The sequence below is a fragment of the Balaenoptera acutorostrata genome, chromosome 21 (genome assembly GCF_949987535.1).
Source record: "Balaenoptera acutorostrata chromosome 21, mBalAcu1.1, whole genome shotgun sequence".
In the NCBI taxonomy this organism is placed as follows: domain Eukaryota; kingdom Metazoa; phylum Chordata; class Mammalia; order Artiodactyla; family Balaenopteridae; genus Balaenoptera; species Balaenoptera acutorostrata.
Window position 1 is genome coordinate 16,446,565 of NC_080084.1, and position 7,826 is coordinate 16,454,390.

A 7,826-nucleotide genomic window follows, 5' to 3' on the forward strand; every position below is an offset into this window, starting at 1 on the left:
TGGGTCTGATAAAGATTAAGGAAAGAAGAAAAGTGTTCTAGGGCAAAAATCAGTAAATTACAGACCTTGGGCCCAGATTGTAAACCAAGGATGTTGTTTAAGAAGAAGAAAGGGAAGGAAGAGGAAGAAGAGAAGGAGAGGAAATCATAGAGACCTACGTGGCCCACAAGCCTGAAATATTTACCATCTGATCCTTTACTGAAAAAGTTTGCCAATCTCTGCTCTAGGACAAAAAAACACACTTCTGAGGGTTAAACAGTCTACTTAATATTTTTATATTAGTACATTTTATGTTGTTAGAGCAGTTTTAAATTTACAGAAAAATGGAGCAGAAAGTACAGAGTTCCAGATTCCCCCTCCACCCCACCACACACACACAGTTTCCCTTATTATTAACTTGCGTTACTGTGGTACATTTGTTACAATTGATAAACTAATATTGATACATTATTATTATTAACTAAAGTCCATAGTTTGCCTTAGGGTTCGCTCTTGGTGTTGTACAGTTCTATGGGTTTTGACAAATTCATAATGTCACGTATCCTCCATTACAGTATCATAGAGAACAGTTTCACAGTCCTAAAAATCCTCTGTGCTCCACTTATTCCATCCCTCACTTCCTCCTCCATGGAAACTCCTGGCAACCACTGATTTTTTATTGGCTCTGTAACTTTGCCTTTTCCACAATGTCACATAGTTAAAATCATATAGTATGTAGCCTTTTCAGACTGGCTTCTTTTACCTCGTTTCAATAGCAATATGCATTCAAGATTCCTCTGTATCTTTTTCTAAACTGATAGCTCATTTCTTTTTATCACTGGGTAATATTCGATTGCCTGGGTGTGCTACAGTTTGTTTACCCATTCACCTACTGAAGGACATTTCTATTGCGTCCAAGTTTGGGAAATTATGAATAAAGCTGGTATAATATTTGTGTGTAGGTTTCTGTTTGGACAAAAGTTTACAACTCATTTGGGTAAGTACCAAGGAGTGCCATTGCTGGATCGTATGGTAAGAGTCTGTTTAGTTTTGTAAGAAACTGCCAAACTGTCTTCCAAAGTAGCTGTGCCGTTTAGTATTCCCACCAGCAGCGAATGAGAGGCCCTGTTCCTCATCCTCGCTGCATTTGATGTTGCCGGTATTTTGGATATTGACCATTCTAATAGGGGTGTCATGGTATCTCACTGTTGTGCTAATCTGCAATTTCCTGATGATATATCATGTTGAGTATCTTTTCAGACACTTATTTGCCATCCATACATCTTCTTCAGTGAGGTATCTGTTCAGATCTTTTGCCCATTTTTTAATTGGGTTTTTTTTTTAATTATTATTTATTTATTTATTTATTTTTGGCTGTGTTGGGTCTTCGTTTCTGTGTGAGGGCTTTCTCCAGTTGCGGCAAGTGGGGGCCACTCTTCATCGCGGTGCGCGGGCCTCTCACCATCGCGGCCTCTCTTGTTGCGGAGCACAGGCTCCAGACGCGCAGGCTCAGTAGTTGTGGCTCATGGGCCCAGTCGCTCCGCGGCATGTGGGATCTTCCCAGACCAGGGCTCGAACCCGTGTCCCCTGCATTGGCAGGCAGACTCCCAACCACTGCGCCACCAGGGAAGCCCCTAATTGGGTTTTTTGTTTCCTTATTGGCAAGTTTTAAGAGTTCTTATATATTTTAGATACAAGTCCTTTATCAGATATGTGTTTACAAATATTTCTTCCAGTCTGTGACTTGTCTTTTCATTCTCTTAACAGTATCTTTCACAGAGAAGAAGTTTTAAATTGTAATAAAGTCCATTTTGTCAATTTTTCTGCCTCTATTCATATAATCATATATTTTTCTTCTTTAGCCTGTTGATGTAAAAGATTATATTAATTGATTTTTGAATGTTGAGCAAGCCTCGCATACCTGGGATAAATCTCATTTGGGCACGGTGAACAATTCTTTTTATACTTTGTTGGATTTTATTTGCTAATATCTCATTGAGGATTTTTGCATATATGTTCACGAGAAACATTGGTCCGTAGCTTCCTTCCTTGTAATGTCTTTGGTTTTGTATTGAGGGAATATGGACCTCATAAAGTGAGTTAGGAAGTATGCCTTCTGCTTCTATTTTCTGGAAGATATTGTGGAGACTTGGTTTCTTTTTTTTTTCTAAAAATTGGTTTAATTTTCCAGTAAAGCCATTTAGACCTAATCTTTTATGTTTTGGAAAGTTATGATTCAATTTCTTTTATTGATATAGGTGTATTCAGGTTATCTATTTCTCCTTGTGTGAGTTTTGGTAGATTGTGTCTTTTCAAGGCATTGGCTTATTTCACCTAGGTTATCAAATTTGGGGGCATAGAACTCCTCATAATACACCTTTCTTATTCTTTTAATGTCCATAGGATCAGTAGTGATGGCCCCTCTTTCATTTCTGATATTAATAATTTTTGTCTTCTCTCTTTTTTTCTTGGCTAGTCCAGCTACCGTCTTATCAATTTTACTGATCTTTTCAAAGAACTAGTTTTTGGTTTTGTTGATATTCTCTATTGATTTTCTGTTTTCAGTTTCATTGATCTCTACTCTAATTCTTCTTATTTATTTTCTTCTGCTTACTTTGGATTTAATTTCTTCTTTTTTTTTCTAGTTTCCTAAGGTGGAAGCTTATAGTATTGATTTTAGATCTCTCTTCTTTTCCAGTATATGCATTCAATGCTATACAATTCCGCCAACCACTTCTTTTGCTGCCTACATACCAGACATTTTGATGAGTTGTATTTTCATATACTCTTATGTGTTCATCTGCTTTTTTTAAAGTAAACAATATCTATACTATCAGCTCCAATAGAGTTCTTTTTTAGAGGTTCTCTAAGGTTAGAAAAGACTTAATGGAAGGAAAGTAATAGACAAATAGGAGAAAGTGTCCTACACTGACTTTTCCTGAACTAATTCTTGGAAGAGTGACTCATACATCTTTCTAATACGTAGAGCATATGCCAAAGAGCTCAGACCAAAAACAGCCACTGTCCCCACTCCTCTTCACCTTGCCTTCCTTTTACTTTTTAAATAAATTATTTATTTATTTTTGGCTGCGTTGGGTCTTCGTTGCTGCGGGCGGGCTTTCTCTAGTTGCAGCAAGTGGGGGCTACTCTTCATCGCGGTGCGCAGGCTTCTCACTGCGGTGGCTTCTCTTGTTGAGCACGGGCTCTAGGTGCGCGGGCTTCAGTAGTTCTGGCTCTCCGGCTCTAGAGCACAGGCTCAGTAGTTGTGGCACACGGGCTTAGTTGCTCCGCAGCATGTGAGATCTTCCCAGACCAGGGCTCAAACCAGTGTCCCCTGCATTGGCAGGCAGATTCTTAACCACTGCGCCACCAGGGACGTCCCTTGCCTTCCTTTTAGAAAAGTGCTGACTGACTAAATTTTATGGTCTCAGTGGTGTGCTGGAGCCAGCTTGTACCGGCTCTAGAGAGTCCATTGTTCACCTGATGGTACCTTGCAACTGGCCATGGTGAAAGTATTTGCACCAGAGAAATTGGCACATACCAAAAATCAGGGATATTGGGGGTGAGGAGAGTTGATTCATCAGCATACCAGTGCCAAATTATAAAACCTAGGAATTCCTCCCCCTTTCTAAATTTACTGGGCACAATAAGAAACACACACTACTGTATGTGGAAATTGGAGGATCCTAGAGCTTTCAAAAACCATATTCCTCCAGATGCCATGAATACGTCAGACCATCTGAGAAGAGGAATTCTTCTTTCAAGTAGCAATGCAAATGTAGCTGGGTAACAGTCAAAAATAGATTTTCTAAGAACACTCAGTTATGTATTCTATAAACATGATGAAAACATTCTTCAACCAACTTTCATAGAGTTAAACTTAAGTGTAGTGATTTATCCAAATGAACAAGCTAAAAGTAACTAAAATTGGAAGCCACAACTTGGAAGATTATTTACTCCATGGTGGTTCAGATCAAGGTCTTTCCTTAGGAATCAATACCATCCACTAGCACCAGAATAAGGGCAATTACCTGAGGTTAGGGGTTTGGAGGGACTGGGCAATAACTGAGGGAAAGAGGTTGGAAAAGGAAGAAAGGATTTTCCAAAAAAGCTAAAAATAAGTTTAGTGACATACAGTTACTTGAAATGTACATTTCTAACATTCCATAATTTGAACAGACTATGGCCCTACAATCTAATTACTGCCAGAAAGAATAGAGATCAATTATTCTAAAACTACAGTGACTATTTTTATTTATAAATAGAAATTGTACAAATTATCTCATTTAATCACTTTGGTCTGTATTTTACAAACTCATGAATACAGGCACATACACACACATACACATACACACGCACGTGAAAATCTAATTTCTTCTACCTCCTTACAAAAATATAGATAAATAAAAATCAGTAGGACTGGGCTTCCCTGGTGGCGCAGTGGTTGAGAAGCTGCCTGATAATGCAGGGGACACGGGTTCGAGCCCTGGTCTGGGAGGATCCCACATGCCGCGGAGCAACTAGGCCCGTGAGCCACAGCTACTGAGCCTGCGCGTCTGGAGCCTGTGCTCCGCAACAAGAGAGGCCGCGATAGTGAGAGGCCCGCGCACCGCGATGAAGAGTGGCCCCCGCTTGCTGCAACTAGAGAAAGCCCTCACACAGAAACGAAGACCCAACACAGCCAAAAATAAATAATAAATTTTAAAAAAGATTTAAAAAAAAAAACAAAAAAAAAAACACCCAAATCCCCAAACAGAATTATTCTCTCCTTCCTCTGTGCTCCCACAGCACTTTCCACTTATAAAAAAAAAAAAAAAAAAAATCAGTAGGACTATTACTTGTACAGCAGTCTAGGTAACATTTTCACAGACATTATCCTATTAAGTTATCATTTGTTAATAATGTAAACAGTTTTACAGTTTTCCTAGTTTTACAGTTCAGGAAACTGAGCCTCTGAGAGATTAAATGATTTGTCCAAGGTCACACTGGAGGTCAGCATACGAATCAGGATTAACATGCAATTTTTTTTTTTTTTTTGACCAAGCTGTGCGGCTTACAAGATCTCAGTTCCCTGACCAGGGATCAAACCTGCGCCCTCAGCAGTGAAAGCACCGAGTCCTAACCACTGGACTGCCAGGGAATTCCCACATGTAATTTGTTGTGTGGTCTTTTAAATTAATTAATTAATTAATTTATTTATTTTGGCTGTGTTGGGTCTTCGTTGCTGCGCGTGGGCTTTCTCTAGTTGCGGTGAGCAGGGGCTACTCTTAGTTGCAGTGCATGGGCTTCTCACTGCGGTGGCTTCTCTTGTTGCGGAGCATGGGCTCTAGGCGTGCGGGCTTCAGTAGTTGTGGAACATGGGCTCAGTTGTGGCGCACGGGCTTAGTTGCTCTGCGTCATGTGGGATCTTCCCAGACCAGGGCTCGAACCTGGGTCCCCTACATTGGCAGGTGGATTCTTAACCACTGCGCCACAAAGGAAGCCCCGTAACTTGTTTTTTTTTTTTTTTTAATTTATTTATTTATTTATTTTTGGCTGTGTTGGGTCTTAGTTTCTGTGCGAGGGCTTTCTCTAGTTGCGGCGAGTAGGGGCCACTCTTCATCACGGTGCACGGGCCTCTCACTATCGTGGCCTCTCTTGTTGTGGAGCACAGGCTCCAGACGCGCAGGCTCAGTAATTGTGGCTCACGGGCCCAGTTGCTCCGCGGCATGTGGGATCTTCCCAGACCAGGGCTCGAACCCGTGTCCCCTGCATTGGCAGGCAGATTCTCAACCACTGCGCCACCAGGGAAGCCCCTGTAACTTGTTTTTAACTGGTGTCCTCCACGTCCCTTTCATCACACACAACTCCTGCTCCATTTTGTCATTTCCGCTTTATGGCTGCCCCAGACCAATATCTTAACCAGAGTCCATCAGTAGTGTTGTAGAGGAGCAGAATATGCCACCCCCAAATATGCCACGTTGGCATGAGGATTGTTTAGAACTGAAGGCAATTGAGAAGCAGCAGGTACAAGGAAAGCTCTCTGCTTCCCCCTATTTGCCTAAAAGCAAGACATAAATTTACAAAGGTGTCCCTCTCACCTCTACTGGGAAAGACAGAAGTTAATCACCAGAGACAACTCTAGACCCTGATTAGTCCAGAGGAATCTACATAAGAAACTTTGCTAAAACTAGCCCTTATCTTCCGTTCATTCCCCCCTATATTCGCCTTCCCACAATTTGCCAGCCCTAGAAACTCAAAGTCCTTTTCTTTTCACTTGTCACTTCTCTAGAACTTCCTGTCCCTTTAAGATGCTGTATAAGCACAATTCTAACCACCACTATGAGTTATTCATCACTGGGTACTCCCACGTGTATGCTCAATGCACTTGTTAATAAACTTCTGTTTGTTCTTCTCTTGTTAATCTGTCTTTGTTAGTCTAATTACAGGGCCTGAGAACCTCAGATGTGTATAGGAAAAAGATTTTTTTCCCTTCCCTACAGTGTCATACAAAAGAAATAGCCTTGGACCAGGAATTTTCTCATAATATCCATGCTATACTGGGCATTAACCTGAAGTAGTTAAGGATTTGCCCCCGCAGGTAAGAAATGTACCTGCATTGGCCTAAAACATAATCCAGGAGAGGGCCTTTCTAATTCAACCATATCCCTTCTGAGTCCATGGGCTGCAGCCCTGCTTGGGTTTGGTTCTCTAACATGCAGATAGCAGCATAGTAAATGCTCAACTCAAAATGCTTAAAAAGAGAGCTTTCACTATGTCCTGGATTCTTTTTGGACTTTCCAATAAAGAAATAGAGAAAATAACTTTTTAAGTCAAATGAATTACTAAGAATGAAGTCATTTGCATTCCTGGAATGTCTAAATTTGCATCAATCTAGCTCATGTAATTTACCACTAAAAAAATTTTTTTTGATTTCTCTAAAAATGAAAACTACTTGCCTAGCATCATTGCAAGGCTCCAAGTCATTCCGATGGATTTTTTTTTTGATGTTTAAGGATTTTTTTCTGATTGTTATTACCATTAATTTTCATAATCTTTGTCAGCCACTTCCTATGTATCTGAGACCTCATGCAAAGTGTATTATTCAGGTCATAAATGCAAATATGAACAAAGACTGTGTGCCCATTTCAAATTCTAAGAATTTATGACCAATTCCAAGAATTTTTTTTAAGTAGCCATTTTCTTCAAGTGTTTTGAAGCCCAAACTAGTTTTAGAAGACTGTCCTTGGATTTCAAGGTTCCCTAGGTTTTTAAAATGTACATACATAGACAAATGTTCAGGTTATAGAAGTCGTGGAGAAAGGCTAAACAAACTGGAATCATCCTAGAAGAGCTGCTTGATTAGTATCAAATTTGTTCAAATGCCCCTTTACTTTGCCTCCGGTGGGAATCTGCTTCTAATTATAGACACTATTTGAAAGCAAACGTGCTATAACCAACTTGGTTCACTAGTGTCAAGAAGTGTCAGTTTGCTTGGAGACTGACTCTCTCCAGGTATTTTATTAAGGTGGCATCTCTAGATATTAGAAGGAGGCTCATAATTCAGTCTCCAACAGGAAGGTGAGAAAAAGTATTTTCTAAAAGCTCTTATGCATTAAATACCAGAGCAGTTTAGCTGAGTGTTAAATTAATTGAACAAGGAGGCCGTTAGACTGAGGTGGTTCTAATGCCTGGGCAGCCTAAGTAAGCAAACCAGAACCTGATCCTGTGACGGCCTCAAGGTAAGGAAATTGAAACCTGAGGAAAACCAATCACAAACAGCCAACTAGGCTTTGCCAAATACGGTCTCCTAACCACTTCTGGTTTGGTACCAAACCAACTGGAATTGATGTTTGCTCAAATAAACT